At 40.8% G+C, this 19,022-nt stretch overlaps 1 protein-coding gene across 1 annotated transcript in view; it reads right to left on the reverse strand.

The window, feature by feature from the left end:
* The window catches only part of plxnb2a.1 (plexin b2a, tandem duplicate 1), a 224,324-nt gene that overhangs the window by 136,040 nt on the left and 69,262 nt on the right, over positions 1-19,022 (reverse strand). Inside the window, exon 3 of the mRNA XM_006780946.3 lies at positions 1,483-1,535. The gene's annotated coding sequence lies outside the window, so the exon portion shown is untranslated. The remainder of the gene's footprint in view (positions 1-1,482; positions 1,536-19,022) is intronic.

Genomic DNA, 19,022 nt, shown 5'->3' on the forward strand with positions numbered 1-19,022 from the left:
AGCTTCTCTGGGAAGCCATCGAAGCTGTGCTGGCTTATCCTCTGGGGACAATAATCAGTTTTTTGGCTCGCTAGCAAGATGCTATGCAAAGGAGTTGCATGTTAGTAATTATTTCTCTCAAATATGATTACTCGTGTAAACGGAAACTGAAAAGTCCCTCTTACCTACAGATTCTGCACTTTCATTTGCAGATATCTCGCTTAGCACTTTAGGACCTAGTCTGATAAATTTTAGGTGATGCCAGGTTCTCTTATACCGTGTGAGATATTGGCTGTACTCACAGCTTCAAAAAGGCTTTTACCTTTCAGGGCCAATGAAGCCACATTTTCCTCTTTTCAAAAATCTAGTCAGGACTTTCCATTTAAAAGGAAACAAAAACAGCAAAAATGCACGAATACACTACAAAAGATCCAACAAAAGCAATCTCTGTTCCAGAATGAGCCGTTTATTCACATTTAACTCTGGGCAGCTCTACAAGTAAATCTAAAAAACGGATAAGACAGCCATCATCGAGCCAAAATGCAAAACCCTAAGTACACAAACTTGTTGCCACCATCGTCTTGTTAGCACCTTCTGTTTGGAACTGGCCACAGTATAAATAACACTGAATTGAACTGGGGAAAAACGAATGTTCTTGGGGCCTCTGGGGTCCAATTTGAAACTGGAGAGGAGCGGTCAAGAACTATGCTGGATGCCACCCAGAATGAAAAGTAGAGCTGAGATTGGTTCATGTCAGCTGTGGCTGAGGTCCGCTCCGATCAACCCAAAAAACCTCTAACAAGCTTGTCCGGTCGACATCTAAACAAATCCTCATCCTTCATGCCCAAGACCCAGAGAGGAGGAATCAGAGTTTTAGAGCTGGAAATGAGGAGATTTTCAGAAAGTGGAAAACTTTTATTGAGTCAGATTGTTCAAAAGGTTAAAGATAGAAGATTGAGCTCCTGAGGGCGCTCATAAGGAAAGTCTTTCACCTAAAACTCACCAACTTCTTGAGGCCCTAACCTCTCAGAATTTAGTGGAGAATTAGAATACTAATGTTCTGATGTTTTTCACTTTTCAGATCCCGGACGGCTGGGAAACTCAGAAAATAGATGGAGAAAGCTGCATAACCAGAGCCAGAGAAAGGTGTGTGTAGAGTGTCAGTAATTGGCTGATATATGAGAAGAGTGCTTGTTTGAGGGGCAGCGGGGTCTCAGTAGGAATTCATTTCTTAAAAACATCCCGAAGCCTTCAATTAACCCCGTTAGCCCCCTCCCACCAACGCCACAAACACATGAGCAGCTGAATCTGCCAAAATAAACAGCCAATGGCATTCCTGAAAACCCCCAGCAGAGGAAGAGGGGTGAAGGGGAGCTTGAGAAATGAGCAGAAATAGGAATGGATGGGAATGAATAAAAGAGCGGGAGTAGTTTCTAAAAACTGCAAACACAATAAATGAGAAGGGCTTTCAAAATAAAAGCCAGTAGCAGTTGTAGCTCTTACTTATTCAATGTTCAGGCCTGTTGATCCCTGGTGACATCAATCACCTCAGTCTCCTGAAAGAAGCACAAAAAACATGACTTGAGTTATATATAAAAAACCTGTTTGGGTAAAGAGCAGAGGCCATTAGTCATCTGATATCTCACAGCACAGCTTGGATTTGCTGAAAACTGAAGGAATGAATGACTGGCCTGAGGCTTGCACTAGGATTACAGGTCAAATCCAGGTGACATATTTGTTCCTGATTAAACCTGAGGACTGCAGGGACTGCATCGTGTTTCTTTTGTCGATTCTGTCTGAGGAGCTTAAGGGCAACAATCCAGACTTTTCCTTACAAATCCTCCCCATTATTTTTTTTTTCTTTTAGTACTTTGTCCATTTACCCTGATCATCTCCCTCGTGTGGAGTTATTAATGACTCTATGCAGGCATCATAGTTTGTAGCTATCTGACTAACCATGCAACATGGGCTGGTGTGAATATCTGCTCAGATTCTCCCACACAGCCATCTCTTGTTTTTGCAGAGAATGGCCCAAAAAAGAGAAAATATCCAGTGAGCGGCAGTTCACGGGGTTAAAATGTCTTCTCGATGTCAGAGTTTAGAGGAGAACGCCCTTTGGCTGCTTTAAGCAGATACGAAGGCGACAGGGACTCAAATAGCCACTCATTACAACCAAGCCGCGCAGAAGAGCATCTCTGATTGCACAACACATCGTACCTTGGAGCAGAAGACCACACCGGGTGTCACTCAAGTCATCCAAGGACAGGAAAACCAACCCATCGTTCACACCGGCTCACCAAAATAAGACAGAAGACTGGAAAACATTGCCTGGTCTGATAAGTTTCAATAGCCGAGGCACAATTTGGTATGAATACCATGAAAACGTTGCTCCATCCCGCCTTGTATCAACGGTTCAGGCTAAGCTCAAATCTCAAATCATCTCAAACTGGTTTCTTGAGCATGATAACTAGTTCATGTGTTCTGGACTCTGCCCCTAGTCTTATGTGCATGACCATAAGTGTGATAAACACTTAAATCTCTGATTATGAGTCTACTTGTTCCAGCTGCTACACTGTGGACCAAACTGTACTAAAGACACGTGCCATCAGAACACAGCAACACCACAAATCATCAAATACTTCATGATTTTTGTAGACCGAGCCTCATGTCCAGCTATGAATTAGCTGGACTTCATTTGTTGGTTATTGTCACATTTTCCATACAAAGTCTGGGTGCCTCAGCCTGCTCCGTGCACAAAAACAGAAATGAAATATGTCCTGAGAGCTGCAGAGCCTGCTACACAACGAGCCTGGAGATCACAGCGAAGCCAGTGATGGCATTTTTAATTAAACCCAGTTCATTCACAGCAAGAGCCAGAAATATTATACTATCTATTAGAGAAAAGACATATTACTGCCTGGACTAATAACAAAAAGCTGAAGCTGTGCCCGAGCTTAAACAGAGCCCTTCACTGGGGCATACATTAAACTAAAGGCATTTTAATTTGTGATAATACAGAGAGAGGGTCTCAGTTTTCCCTCTCATAATGATAGCATTAATGCTTATAGGCACACCAGGTAAAACAAAAGGACTTTTTAAACCAAAAAGATAAAAAGAAAAGAAAAATCAATTTGGGGACTAATCTTCATAATGAGACAACCGAGCAGACAAAAAGCTACAGACGCTGCGAACATTTAATGAACAAAGCCCAGCTGAGGTCTAAATGTTGCTGAATGAGCCTGCAGTAATATGATTCACAGGTATCTTCATTTTCATTTCACACTGCGATGAGGACGCCGCTCGCCTCTGCTCCAGAAACAAGAATTAAGGTTGTCCGTGCCTCCGTTCGCATCACACTGAAACCAGCAGAAAAAGAAGCTAGTGAGGCGAGACTGTGTGTGTGTGTGTGTGTGTGTGTGTGTGTGTGTGTGTGTGTGTGGGTGTGTGTGTGTGTGTTGAAGTTTGTTTGGCAGCACTTCTAACAATGTCGAGGCCCTCGGTGCTATCCAACAGAATAGCCCAGTCTGTCTCGACTATCTCAAAGAACCATATGCTTCTGGATCCCAGCGCCCAGTCGTGTGTGTGTCTGTGTGCATCTGTGTGTGTGTCCATATGTTCTAGCATTTAAACATCCAGCATCTAAAAGATCCAGATGGCGAAGCATCAGTCGACACAATGTCTCCTTCCATCAGCAGGAAGTGACTTGAAAACCGTAAAGACAACAAACATTCATCATCCGGGCTTTAGGAGCCGACCACACCGCTCACTTGACAATTATAGAGTAGTTATCATATTACGATAAGTATAACACACACACACACAAAAAAGTGCTTTTTATTTCTAAAGCGCACAGAGCCACGAGATGACGTGGAGAATAAGGAAACGTGGCGTCTGAATAACCCAAAGCGACGGATTAAATCTTGAAGGAACGACGGCAGTTGAGGTTTAGCTACAAATCAGACAAATTCTCTGTTTTTTTAAAATGTTTTTATTTGGAGGCCTTTTGTTCGACACGTGTGTGTGTGGATGATGATAAATCCCGCAGCACTCCAACAGCAGATACAGCCTCTTCCCCAAGAAACAGACACAACAGAGTGACTCACATTTCCATGTTCATGTTATTCCCAAACGGTAATCTACACTTCCTATGACCAAAACCATTCAAGGGGCTGAAATTGAAATGCTCTATGAATCCTCATATTTTTAAAACTCACGTGGACAGGCTTATACGATAAACAGTGATTAAATAGTTACTGTGATGCATTCAAGGTAAAAACAAACCCCAAAACGATTGTTTTTACCTTTTTCTTTTTGTTTATGCCTGTGAATTTTGGCTCTTTAATAAAATTTTGGCTCATTTATAAATGCAGGTAAATGTAGATATTGTTTCAGGAATGTCGAAGTTACAAAGTTGTTGATTTTTTAGTTCTTCAAATGACAGGAGAACATTAAAGTGTGACTTTGTTGATTTAGTGTATTCTAAACATTGTGTTAGTTCAGGGCGACCATGAAGTCAACCTCAGTCACAATCCTGGTACATTTAGGTCCACATTAGTATGTTTTTGTTTGAAAACGCAACTTTTTCTCTCCGTTTTGGCCTTCCGTCCACACTGAGATGGCGTTTTTGCTCGCGTTCTAGTGTGGATAGTGAACCCGGAGCCTTTTCAAAAACAATGACACATTTTAGTTATGTGATGCAGTCATGTGACCAATTAAACTAAGATAGCGGAGGGAATTACACAGCAGTTGTTTTGTATCAGTCTCTACACGCTCAGATAGCTTTTCTTCAAATTCTTTAATTCTTTGTATTTTTGCGTTACTCGCAGCACGCTCCACCTCATTGTTAGTCCATTTAAAAAACTCGGTGCTTTTCCTCAACATTTTGCCGCGACGTTTCAAAGAGCCGAAACTTTTAAAAGTGGCAGACAGAAATGAGGCAGGTCGAATTGTTTTCAGCCATTTCAATGTGGATGAAGAACTCTGTGAAAACGTCTGAAAACGATAGTGTGGATGCGAAGCGTTTTCAGACGTATACGTTTTCAAATTTATCCGGGCTAGTGTGGACGTAGCATTAATCCCAATGCCAGCTCAGCAACATTTAGGTTGCTTTACACCTATTGTGCATCTGCAAACCACTTTGCTACCCATCTCCACCATAGCACCACATCATATCTGCATGAATACCTCATACCAGCTGCCAGCATGGTGGTGGAAGGGTGATGATTTGGGCATCTTGGAGTCACCAAGTCAACCAAAAGCTCCTTCCTCTGTATACAAAAGTATCCTCGAGGCTTGGCCCTAACTGGGTGACGTGACAGGACAATAATCCCAGTCACAGCAGCACATCTACGACAGAATAAATGAACAAGAGAAGAATCGAGCTGCTGCAGTGGCCCAGTAAAAGTGGGATTTTAAGAGAGCTGTGCAGGGAGGAATAAGTGCAAAACTCAGTGAACTGAAGCAACATTGCAAAGAAGAGTGAGCACACATTCCTCCACTTATTTACTGATGGAGTCTCACTGCCAAATATATATGACTACAGACAGAAATCTCTTTTTTTTGGACTATAGCAATCCTAAAATAGAATCCACTTTGTCAGTCGGGCTACTGCAGAACACTTAAATGATTTAAAACACACTATAAATAATATGAAAGTTTAAAGTTCAACCCCTGTTAGAGACTGTGGTAGTCAATCCAAAAAGCATGCATTATAATTAAAATACTTTTAAAAAAAATATTGTAATACAATTTTCTTATAATGACTAGCAAAAGGTCAGTTAATCACAAGCCCATTGTCTCATAATGACAAGATAGTAAATCAAAATTAGTAGCTCTGAAAATGATAATTGGAAGAAAAAGGCATGTATTCTTCTATACTGAGATCATTTTAAGTAAAATAAAGGAATACCTTGACCTGCAGTGCGTGCACTATGTGCAGAGATAAAATGGTAAACTTTCTTTTTCCTTAATCGGAGCCCTGACAGGTACAGAAACACAAGAATCTGAAAATATCTGAAACATTTCCGTGAGTTTTATTAAATTTTCAGAAGGCTATTGTGCATTCTTCTCTTCAGCTCACCCTGCACTGACCTCCTCTGCGCCTCTTTCATTTGCACTATGCTTCTTCTATTGAACGGGATTCAAAAACGGGCTCTGCTGTCAGTCAGCAAATGGTAGGAAAAAGCTAAACGGACCTGGGCTGCATTTTATTTTGATTTAAATCTTTCTTCAGCACTTTTTTTTTTTACATATATAGTGTGATGGTGATGTGAACTGAATGCATTACCACATTGCAATGATTTATATTAGGGGGCAGAAATATAAATCCTGATTTGCTTTCCATTTTTGGCTCTGCTGGAATACAAATGAGGCAGACGGAGGATGGAGTGTCACCCAGCAGGTCCAGATTGGAGGCAGGGATGCCACTCTGCTCATGCTCTGACCTCTGTGCCAGAGAAACACACATACACAGCGCGAGCCAAGAGAGACAGTCAAAACAGAGGCTGCCCCAAACACACTTTGCACTTCCCCCTAAATAGAAACCACAGCAGCTGCTTCCAACGGCCGAGCTCGTGCAAAATCCGAGTGCGCTACCTGCCCGTCACCAGGCAGCAGCAGATGGACAAAGTCTAAGACAAACCGAGGAAGAAAGGGGAGTGTGCAGCAGCTTCATAGCTTCGTATTCTGCTCATGAATTGGTGTGAATAATCTTCAGGTGGACACAAACATGCCCGCTAATCAACGCTAATGTCTGCAGGTGCTAATACATTAGCCGCAGCGTCTTAAGGAGGATGCACAGAAATCAGGGAGGCAAAACAGAAAGGGGGAAAAGTGTGTGCAAGCACTGTGAAAAAAATAAATTAGCTATTTTGTCAAAAAGGATAATGAATGTTAAAACTATGCAAATGCTAAGAGCATCTGCATAAGTCCTTTTTAAACATGGGATTTCCAAATGTGTATGTGTGCGTGTGCGTGTGTGTGCAGGCTTATTTGTGTGGGACTTTAAGCAATTAGGACAGGAAGCAGAGGCACGCTGTTGCTTTGGCTTCCCGGTGGAATTAAGTTATGCACCATCAACACAAACACACACACACACACACACACACACACACACACACACACACAACAGCAAATTCCCCTACTGACCAACAAACCGGTCTCAGCTGTAAAGCATCACATGCGCACACACTTTAAAAAAAAAAAAAAAACAACACACCCTCAACTTCCTCTTGACCCACTTCCCAAACAACACGCCACCTCTCTCGTTCCATCCATCTCTCCATCCCTTCATCCCGCAGGAAAGCAAAGCAGAGCAGGACACTTCTGCTCTGTGTGACCAGATCAGATGACACACACACACACACACACACACACACACACACACACACACACACACACACACACACACACACACACACACACACACACACACACACACACTCAGATTGTTTATGAGGCCAAAGGCATGCAGGGAGAAATCTTCATCCAAACTGTGCTGTACTGAGTCTTTATGCAACTGTGCTGCTCTTTTTCAGAGTTCAAAAATGTAATGAGGCCTCTGAACAGGACTGATGCACAGACCTCTCCATTATTACTATAATGCACTTTGGAGCCAAAACACGCAAATCCTCTCTGCATCAATAACACAGCGGGACCACAGTGGTCTTTATCAATGTAATGGCCAGAGCAGGATCACAAAGTTCTTCATCTTGGGTCACGATCAACGTTAATGTTACAGTCTGGTGTTACGTCGTCTTCTCACGGACGTGACGCTCACGTTTTGTGCACATGTTTCTTGGCACGTTAGCTTGTAGAACATGTGAATATGCGGAAGAGCAGAGATGTGACGTGGATATTGGATAGAAACGACCCTTAATTTAGAATAGTTCCCATGTTTTTCCAAGGGGAGCTGCATAGACAGAGATCATCCTCACTAACGTCTGATGCAAACCCAGTCATTTGGTTCTATAAGCAGGCTCCTGCTCCCGGAACCCAGATAAGCATCAAAACACGTCTGGATGGTTTGGTTCTTCTTTAGTCATCAAAACTTGTGTTGGTGACAACATGTCTGAATAGGCCAAACATGTTTACACGTCGCAACACAAAAGCTCACCTACGTTACTACGACTGTTTCAACCCCCTTTAAACACCAACCACTATCCTTTGTGGTGAGACTGGGGTGTAGGATGAAGGCCAATTTGACACATTCCAATACATAATCACAAAGTGGTTTACATTAAGCAACAGCTTTGTGTAAAGCAGGAAATTTGTCACAAAAATAGGAAAAACTACAACCCCCACAAATGTTTAAGCTCAAAGAGAAGAAAAAGAGGAGGCAGAAAGTCTGAACCGAGGGAGGGAAGAGATAAAGGTTGGCAAGTTGAACAGAGCCGCAGCAGTTTGTTTAACAGTCCGACAGGAGCTGTTGAATCTGGCTCTATCAGTACGCTGTGATCAGGGCCGCTGAGACAGCCCGGCTCCGAAATGAAGTGGAAAGCTAAACGGATCCATGTTGGTGGAGGAATTTCTTTGTTTACAGAGATATGTTTGGAGAGTGGTAAAGAGCAGGAAATGAGAAAAAGACAGAGGTCAGACAAATCTTAGATACACCAACCAAAAACCAATATGTGCAAACAGTAAAAAAAAAAAAAAAGGATCTTTCTGCCTCTCTTCAACTCTCTTTTTTTCCATCTGAATATCTCACCTCCTCCCACCTCAATTTATCTCTCAATGAAACTTATTTCCAAAGATTTACAAAGGAACATTATCCTGCAACAAACGTTGGCAATATTCTTTTATTTCCCCCCGAGAAGGCCGACTGCACACCCACCTCCTCCACATTCATTTACTTCCATACATTTATAAACCTGAGCTTCTGAACATAACCACAGTGACTCCGTCACTTAAAGTCTAACTTCAAAACATTTAAAAGATACAAGTTAAGAGTCTGTAAAATGACATGCACATGTCTCCATAGAACAAGATAACATCTTTTTTTCTGAAAGAGTGAAAAACATGGGAGCAGACCTTCTGTTAGAATCCTGTTGTGTTTGAAGGACAACAAAGTGCCTGCTAGGCCACTTTGTGCAAATCAGCAGCATAACCACACACTGCAGGAAACTTTGAACAGTCACCACTGTCTCTGGACTATTCCTGGAATATAAGAGAAAGTTATGAAATGAGCCGCCATGTTGGGTTGGATGCTAAAATCCGTGCGCAGACAACCCCCAGAGGGCGCCGGTCCAGGCAGCTGAAGGTCAGTCTATGCATGATAGTAGGAGGCTGTAGTTGACGGTGCGTCCTTATAAATTACTATGTAACGGATCTTGTCTCATGGATCAATGATGGGAGGCAAAAATATAAGGACGCCTCAAAAATGACCTTGTTTAAAGTATCAGAAGATCATCGATCAGCTTGATTTGAATGCCTCAAAATTAAAATAACTTTTTACACTAAACATAATTAAAATTAACCTTTTTTTGTAACTGCATGATCACATGACTGATCAATGTCCCATCATCACCTATATAAGAAGCATCTGCCTATGATTGGTCGGTAGAAAGTGCACCTGATATCTTCACTTAGTGCAGTTTGAGCAAATGAAAAGAAACTACTGGGTTTATTTTCATTACCACTTTGTGCATTTCTCTCTCATATCATCTCATTCTCTCTGAAACAGCAATAAGCCATACCAAGTGTTGATATATTTCAATTTGACTACTTAAGACATCATCTTACTTCCTGTGACTGGTCCGTAAATATAGAAAACCAGAATCTAAACAATGTTTTCACACCTCAAAAGGTTTCACATCTGTAATTTTAGTTTAAAATAGTGACAGAGGACGCTTAAATAACCAGTATGAGCAAGAGTGGCATTTACAACATTAAACCCATCATTTCAAGGTTGCATTCGAATTTAAAATTGCTACGTTTTGAGGCCAAATCAATTTATTTTAACTGACTGGCAACAATTTAGAGAAATCTCTTTTCAAAACTGATGTAATTATTGTGATCATTAGCAACCGTACAGACAGCACACTGGCATTGTGCCCAGGAGTGTGAAAAGCAGGAAAGTTACTCACTTATGTCTTACACTTATGTCTTTAAAATAAACTGCACCAGTTGTTGGTGTTATGAATAATGGATAAGCAAATTAGTTAGCACATGTATGAAGTTGTTCATCAGATATCCCCCACCTGACCATCTCACATTTACCTTCTCAAAAACATTAATTTCATGTAAAAACTAGGTGAGTGAACTCCTTATAGGTTAAATATCTGATTCTACAGGTCTATGAAATGTAGTTCAAGCTAACACAGAATGATGATGCTTCAAGCCCATAAAGTATTTGAGCACCTGCAGAAACTGCTGTTATGTGATTAGGTGGACTGATATTTAATTTACACCTTCGCATGTACAAGGCACACAATGTACTTAAAAGCAGGTGAATGGTTTCACACATTAAAGCGGGAATGTGATAAAAACGCAACACATTCTCAGCTTCAGTGTGACATTCCTTAGGTATGACACCACATACCATATCCAAATGAACGTTTAATAAAGAGCAGTTTTCTATTATTAATATTATTTATAATTTATGATGGTGTTCTTGCATACTTCCCAATAAATAAATGGATAAATCCAATGCTTTTTTGATATTTGGTCTAAATTTTACCCAGTGCCTGTCATTTTACTGCATGAGATAACTGACTTGACTTTTTCAGCTTTCTGCTATGACCAATGACAGCATTAAAAAATAAATAAATAAATAAATAAACACCTTTGTTTTTTTTGTTTTGTTTTTTTTAAACAATCTAAACTTCCTCCTACTTTTTAAAAAAAAAAAAGTCTCAAGTTTAAAACTACACTAGGACATCAGTGTGATTGGGAAACTGATGGGCTCCTGAACATTCTTATCGTTGTTTTAGTGGTGAAATAAAGTAGCTGAAAGAAATTACAAAAAACAAAAACAACAACAAAAAAAAAAAGTGAGAAATTCACAGTATTCTCACATTAATCTTTAAAAATCTTCAAAGTGGATAAAAACTGAAGAGATGGATGGCTGGAAAGGTGGGGGTGAACACATCTGGTTCTACTCAACGTGACTGACATTCCTCAGGGATAAAGGGAGACACAGAGAGGAGGCTTGATGGCAGCGGAATGGACTTTTACACAATATCAGTCTCTCCCGACGGGTATCTGCGCAGATCAGAAGCATGTGGTGTTTGCCGAGTAAACAAAAATCCCACGACTTCCAATCTGAAGCAACCAGAAGGGTGTGGAAACCGAGCAGATGCTGTGGACTTTAAATTTATGACTTTTCCCACTGCTGTCCATTACTTTCAGCTTTAGTGACTTCAGTGGATAAAAATGTTCTTTCCTAGTTTATTATGGTCATTTTTCAATGTGCCGAACACATTTGAAATTTCCAAGTATGACGTCAAACTATTAAACTATTTTAAGTATAAACTATTTTCCAAATTTCCTTGTGTCTATATTTCAACGTCATATTTTTATGACATTCCAAGAATACCATGACAAACTCGATAGGAAGACGGACCATTTTGAAATAAAATAAAAACAAAAACTAATAAACAATTTGTCCTTTAGGATGAAAGAATTTGACTCCTATTATATGATGTCACAAGTTTAATTTGCTTCATGAATGAGACGGATTTCTCTATTTCAGGCCTAAGGCTGTGTTTGAGCTCAGCATTAGCACTGCATGAGTCTTCTTTTATTTCAGGGAGACTGACAGAAATAATTCAGCAAAAGAAAAAAAGTGAGTTGAAACAACCTTTGCAAAATGCATTGAGGACATTAAGCCTTTATATAAAAGATGGATGTAGCTTCGATTTGAGGTCCAAGTTAATGCAGAAATGCCTTAAATCTGCATTCTTTCTAATGGCCAGCAGGGGGAGACTCCTCTAGTCAAATAAAAAAGGTTATAAGTAAGTCTACTGGAAAACAGCTCTAGGCTTCCTTGTCCTTTGACCTCAAGGAACACAATCAATAGCAGGTTCCAAGGCTTCGGGTCTTTATAAATCACAGTCACCATTTGTGTCCAGAAATGTCGAGGTGACAGACGAGGTAAAACCCTACTGACATCCACGTCCATCGACACCATCCTCACAGATTTGTTCTTCGCTGACATCGACATTCAAACCATTCGCTGATATCGAAATTGAAACCATGTCCATGCGACAGCTTAAGATTTTCGGACACACTAGAGCAGCGGTCTCCAACCTTTTTTGCGCCATGGACCGGTTTATGCCCGACAATATTTTCACGGACCGGCCTTTAAGGTGTCGCAGATAAATACAACAAAATAAAACTAGTACCGGTACCGAAAAAAATGAGATTTATTCATAACACACATGAAAAGACCCAGGAAAACCAAGTTAACAATAAAAACGATAACAAAATAACGCTGAAAACCGATAAAAAACCCTGAAAACTGTACATTTCACACCCAAGTCTCACTCTCGCGGCCCGGTACCAAACGACTCACGGTCCGAGGCCCGGGGGTTGGGTGCCGCTGCACTAGAGCACAGAGCGCTCCTGTGAAAATAAAACTTTACACCGCTCGTTTACAGAAACAGCAGCTCCAGAAAGAAAGTGAAAAGAAACTCTTTTTTTCTAAGATAAAGTCAGTTGGGGACCGGGCAGTCTCTGAATCTGTGTTACTGAAACCTTAAACATAATATTTAATGTTTTGTTGGCTATGTTAAGGCCTTTTTGTTTTCTCCCTGTGCAGCATGATCAGTCTTAACTTCCATCTTTGGTTTGTGGGATTAAAAAAATAAATAAACGGAATTCCTCGTCCTCATATAAATCATATCACCTTGCAGCTGATCTTCTGTCATTATCAACATCACTGATTCGATTTACCACCTTCTCATATCAGTCTTTTCTCTCACTGGTAGTCGCTTCAATTGCTTCGCTGAAAGTTGGGAAAACTCAGGACCCAGCACAGGTTATTTTACTCCATACTTTGTTGCTGAATGTCACCAAGTTTCTGTGGTGTGGTTGATACTTGATGCCAATTGTTTCCTGTGCTGATGCCCGTAAACACAGGAAAATAAATCACCGACAAATTCTTAAATGCAGGAGCGAGACTTGGCCGGCAGGTCCACGGCACTTCACTGCGTATGGATGAGAAATGTTAGACAACCAGCTACAGTAGCTTGCTGGTAGAAATACAAACGGTATCAGGCTACAGTCAACTATTTACTTTTCTGATTTTTAATTAAGCTTTCCAGCTGTTGGTGCACTGATAACCACCTATCTGGGAAATATATCTGAACATCATGACTGATCACAGCAGCATAAATTATATGAAATCTACCAAGCTCCATGAGCTACAGGCTGGCATTTAGTCTCAAACATCTGCTGCTTCAGTTTGATTTCCATTAATCGTAGAAGTCTATTTTTAGGCGTAAATACAACCCCTCGTGCCCCACATTCCTGTCTGCGTGGCGCTTAATCGAGCAGAAATGCAATATAAAAACTAATATTCCAAACACACGATCGAACCCCGGCCCAGAGACGCTGCACACACCCAAAGCAGCGGTGGTGAAAATCTGAACTTCTCTCTCTGTCTGCAATAGAAAATGAAATGCCAAGCCTGGCTAAGGACATAATGAAAAAGCTATTATCAGCATAAGCTTTCATCAGCACTGCATTCAGCCATGTTCAATACAAACTGATTCTCTCATCTCACGCTGTACCCATCTGAATGCTGGGATATAATAAAGGACGCAAGATAAGAGAGTGAGAGAGATCACTTCTTTCTTTTTTTTAAAAGTAGTTTTTAAATTGTGCATCAGCACATTTACAGCGAGACGAAGTTTTCATCAGCAACACACATGGATAAGTTGGCCCTTGCGAACGCCGCGATAATCAGCCCGTGATTGTCAGAGTCCGATCAAGTCGGTTCATTAGTGACGAACGTACACGTCTTTGTCCACTCCTGCTTATATCTGCATCCATTCATGAGCCGTTTCATTTTCCCGCTTTGTTGTGACTAATTATTGGTGAACTTATTCTTTCCGTGAGACTCCGTCTGTCACCTCCAGCATCACCATCCCTGAATTCAAATACAGCCTCCTCATACAAAATTCAGCACAACTTTAAATTATACATATTACGATACAATATTAAAGCTATATCCAGCATATATTAAGCAATAATGAGGAGGGGCTCGAGTCAGGCCTGTCAAGTACAGAGTCAAATTGCAAAGAAAAATGTGACTGTGAATCAGCCTTCTTTTCCCTCTCTCTTGTATAAAAGCCGTGCAGAAATGTCAGGTCATTTACCGAAATCCAAGCAACCTTTACACAGAGAGCCAAATTGAGTCCATCAGGGCAGAGGTAGGTGGCACCAGCAGGTATATGAGGTAATTTATGCCATCAACTATTGGCGTTTTCTGAGCTAAAATACAATATTACCCGTCTCTAGCAGTGGGTGTGAAAATACTGTCCCCTGGATTTCACTTTGGTTGGATCTTTCGTAACAAAATACCATCTGCAGGCCAAATTGCCCCTCGGGGACATTAAAGCTCTGTTCCAATCTAGTCTACTCTACAATGTTATTACCAATAACAGTAATGGCAAATGTAGAGGGGGGGCGTGAGGGAGTGGAAAGGGTAGCACAGTGAGAGAGAAAGAGAGAGAGGAGGCAGATGAAGAAGATAAAGTGTAAAAGAACAACTGAAAGTTGGTTTAGCTGGTGATTTGTGGATTTTTATTTTGCTCTGTCCAGTATAGCTTATTTTCTCCATGAACAGTTGTATGTTCTTTATCTATTATCAATAAATGCAGAGAAATCTTCTTAGAGAGATAAAGAAACCAATGCGGATGTGCCAAAAATTGCAGTTCCTCAGACGTCCACATGAGGCTGACTCCAAAAGCGAGTCAGCTTCCACAAACTCCCACGTTAAGATTCCCAACTTTACAGCAGGAATAAAGATGCCACAAAAAAACCTTCCAGAACCAGTTTTTAGTTAACCTTACAGGACATCTAATATCTATTTTTATGTTATTCTCTTGAATAAAAGATAGTGATGGTAAATGCACAAATTAATGCATTACTGTACCGTTTAACTTTTATATAGTCGTGTGAAAAACCATGTACAGCCTAAGGACAGCAGCAGCCAGGTGGTACTAATCAAATGATCAACTGATTGCCACAAAGTGGGGCCACCTCAATAAAAGCAGACGTTTTGACAGTTTGCTGGTCTGTAGTGTTCAGCAATGTGTTAACACAATATCACAGTCTTCCCTGGATTGGAACTCACAGCAAATTCACTGCAAAGTGAGACAGGGCAAAAACCCACAAGTTACATCTCTGACTCTACAGGCCTCAGTTAGCATGTTTTATTTAAAACATTTAAATTAAAAAAATAAATATATAAATTTAAAACGTGGCAGTATGGCTTAGCTTTCCAAAGTTGCTTCTGAACCAACCAACCAAGACTTCTGGAACAACGTCCTTTTTATTTGGGCTTGTTTTACAGCCACAGGGCCTGGGAACCATGAACTCTTCTGTACACCAAACTATTCTAGAGTCAAATGATGTGGTCCACCTTGTAGCTAAAGCTGGACTAAAAGTCGTTTATGGGGTAGGACGATGATCCCAAGAATGGCACCAGATCTCTGACAGAATGGCTGAAAAACAAACGACACAGAATTCCAGTCAATGTTCAGACCCGACTGAAATGCTGCGGAGGCGAATGTGCATAAATAAATGCCCACAAACCTCAATGAACCTGTATCCATATTGCTATTGAAATTGGTTCTGCAAGCTACCAAATCATGGAGTTTACTTCAGCATCAAATCAATCAGGTGTTGACTGTCTATGATAGGAACACTTAAAGGACCTGCTAATATATTTGGCACATTTAACTGTGTCCATTTATAAAAATGTGAACTAACAAACAAGAAAGTCTCTGGAGTTGTAGCCCGCCACTAAGTGCAGCTGTCTACCATAGCAAACCTTATTTTTTTTCTCTCCGTTAAATCTTAAAGTCAAACACTGCACTTTGAATTCCAAGCCACACCTAATGTTGTGTGTCTAACCAGGAAATAAATCTCTTTCATCCATCCACTGCTTGTTGCATCCTTTTCACCGCGCTCACATGTACGCGTTCAGTATGCACAATTGCTTCCTCCTGACAGTCATTCTCACTGCCAGAGAACCTTTTCTGCAGGGCAAATTTGAAGAAGGAACTCTGAAATCTTTTTGTTAATAGAGGCCTGTGCAATCAGGGAAGCTCTGTGATTTAATACAGGAGAAGCGGTGCAATACAAAAAGGTATACGTGAGCATGTTGGTACTGTATCCGAGTGGCTGCTTTTTGTGTCGGACATAAATCCTGTTTGATCAAATCCATTCCAGAGTGAATGCATCTGGAAAGAAACTGCAGCTGATGCTCTTCCATGCATGCACTATATGTGCAATAATTCAGTGCAGATATTGCTGGAGCTAGTAAGGAGCTGCTGGACTTGTTAACAGTAACGATGACAGTCTCTGTCCTCTCCAGCGCGAGTCGAGTTTACAGTATGGAGCCAGGCCTCGCAGCTGTGGCTCCCCTCCGAGACGCGCAAACACCCACACCGAAATGAAGACGCAGACAACTTCCTCCTGCAAAACAAACCAGCGCTTTCCTGTGCAGCTCCCAGAGGAGCGTGGGTGTGCGTGTGCAGGAAAAAGCATGTGAACTAGTATAAATACATAAACACAGATATTATAAACACACATAAATTTAAAAAAAAGAAGCTGTTTACAATTACATTTATAAGCTTTATGACCTGACATATGTTTTGGTGTTTTACAGAAAATGAAGATGCAGTTTACGTGTTTAGTGAATTTTTATGTTTTAATGGCTTCTTTTTAAACAGCCTTACTGCACTGCTGACTCTTCCAGACATTACTCAATAATGCACAGTCAGAACTTTAACTTGTATCATATCTGTATGACGGGCCAGCTGAGCGCTCTACATCCAGGCAACACCCTTGCCTAAAGCAAAGGAGTAACCTAAGAGTATTCCCGGTAGTAGGAACATGTTTGTGCAAGATGGAAGCACGAATGACCTGAGAACAATCCAATTCTCCTGAAATTTTCTTGCGTTCTTGGTGAAAACACGACTACTCAGCCATAGCCCTTCAGAGAGAAGGATTTGGGATCAGTAGGTTTAAAGCCTCTGGGATAAATGAAGAGTTAAAGTTAAGGTTTTGTTTTGGAGAGTTTGTTGGGTCATCTTTGTTTAGAAGGCTTCACTGCTGAACATTTGGTACTTGTCGCAGTCACAAGCATTACAGCGAGCCCATTGCAACCCTTGAACAATTCCTTGAACTAGCTTTGTATACAACCCAAAAACCGCAATTTACAAAAACCAGCAAGAAAATTACAACACTTCATTCAACAGCATCTAAAGTGTATTTAAAAACACCACAAACTGCACGTGTGCATTTCAACAAACAGTGTTCGTCTCAACCGTTGTCTATGTACAGAAGTTCTTGGAGTTCCCGTCTCAGTGGTCTGAAATTTGAGCCTCCACATTTGGTCAGGAGGCTCCTGGGAATATACGGCCGGGATGATGAGAGGGTGGCTGAATACTGGATCTGGAGAAGCGTGTCTTCCTAACACAGGCTGGATCAGAGAAAGAGAATATGGATAATGCACTACCTGGGGTCAACAGAGGTCTTCCCTGTGTGTATAAATTTTAAGTATGAACAGCACTGCTTTTGAATTGTAACTATAGGGCTGTGCTTCTGTCGATCGCTACCATTTACACTCTGATGTTTTAGCTGAATGCACACTTTGAAATGTGTAAGTATTGGTGATTGTAAAATGAAATAAACAAGGCAACTACAACATTTTTACTAAAACTGGATGATGAAAGCTTCAAAACTTTAGGGATTGGCGAACAACCAGTGACTTTTTAACAGTTTTATGTATTTACACTCAGAAGTGATCACTTGATGTCACGAGTCTGATGTTTAGTTCTAATTATTGGAAAAATCTGTGGAAATCTATGTTAGGTGCAGCTAATTGATGCATTTTTATTTGCTCATCTGTGAAAGCCACAGTTTCAAATTGCCCACATTACCCCAATGCACACTTTTATGTTACCCATCTGCCCATGTTCATTTCATTTCCAGTCCACTGCAAAAACACACAAGTTACCTGATGTGTTTAGTTCTCTGTTGACCTCTTTTATAAGGCCAATCATTCACTTTCTGTTTTCTATATTTTCTGCATTTTGTGGTGGACCTCAGCTCCTGTTCCCCCTTTTCATCACTATTTGGTCTCAATTATCGTCAGTCACTCACTCATGACCCTGTGTTTATTACCTTATTTGTTAGTCTGATCAACAAATATAAAAACATGTAAGCACTGTTTGACAAACTCAACTTAAAGTCCATTTAATGTTTTTTTTCCAGAGCTTTCAACCACAGAAATCGACCCATGTGCACACCAGTTACAGTTTAAAGTCCCACACCAGCCTACAAACCTTCAATCTGAGGCTGACTGCTGTCAGTCCCGAGTGGGATCCCGATTGTTCAGAGATGGATCGCCTCCAAACAGCACTAACCATGGCACAGTTACAATTGTAAGCCTCACATTAAGGTCCTGCATTTGAATCCAGGCTGGGGCCTCTTAATACAAATCTTCTAGCAAACAGCAATTCTCCCCCCCCCCAGTTGCAAAAAATTTGGATCCTGTGAGTGAGCCCTAATAATCTCACACTATTCCACTGATGTTCAGGTGGCAGAATTGCAAAAATAGCAAAAGACAGGAAAGAAGATTATAACATGGATGCAGAAAAAAAAAATAAAAAGAGCACCAAGCTTTGATTTTCAGTTCAAACTGGGCATCAGCGGGAGCTCTTCTGATTTAAGGTGAAACAGCCGAGTGGAAATGTTCCACTTCAAAGGATTTACCACCTGATATGATCTCGACTCTGTTCAATACACACTGTTAAATACTAACAGACAATCTTTTGTTGTAGTTAAGAGTGTTTATGATAAGCATCAGC

The sequence above is a fragment of the Neolamprologus brichardi genome, chromosome 17 (genome assembly GCF_056152115.1).
Source record: "Neolamprologus brichardi isolate AB-2024 chromosome 17, ASM5615211v1, whole genome shotgun sequence".
Classification (NCBI taxonomy): domain Eukaryota; kingdom Metazoa; phylum Chordata; class Actinopteri; order Cichliformes; family Cichlidae; genus Neolamprologus; species Neolamprologus brichardi.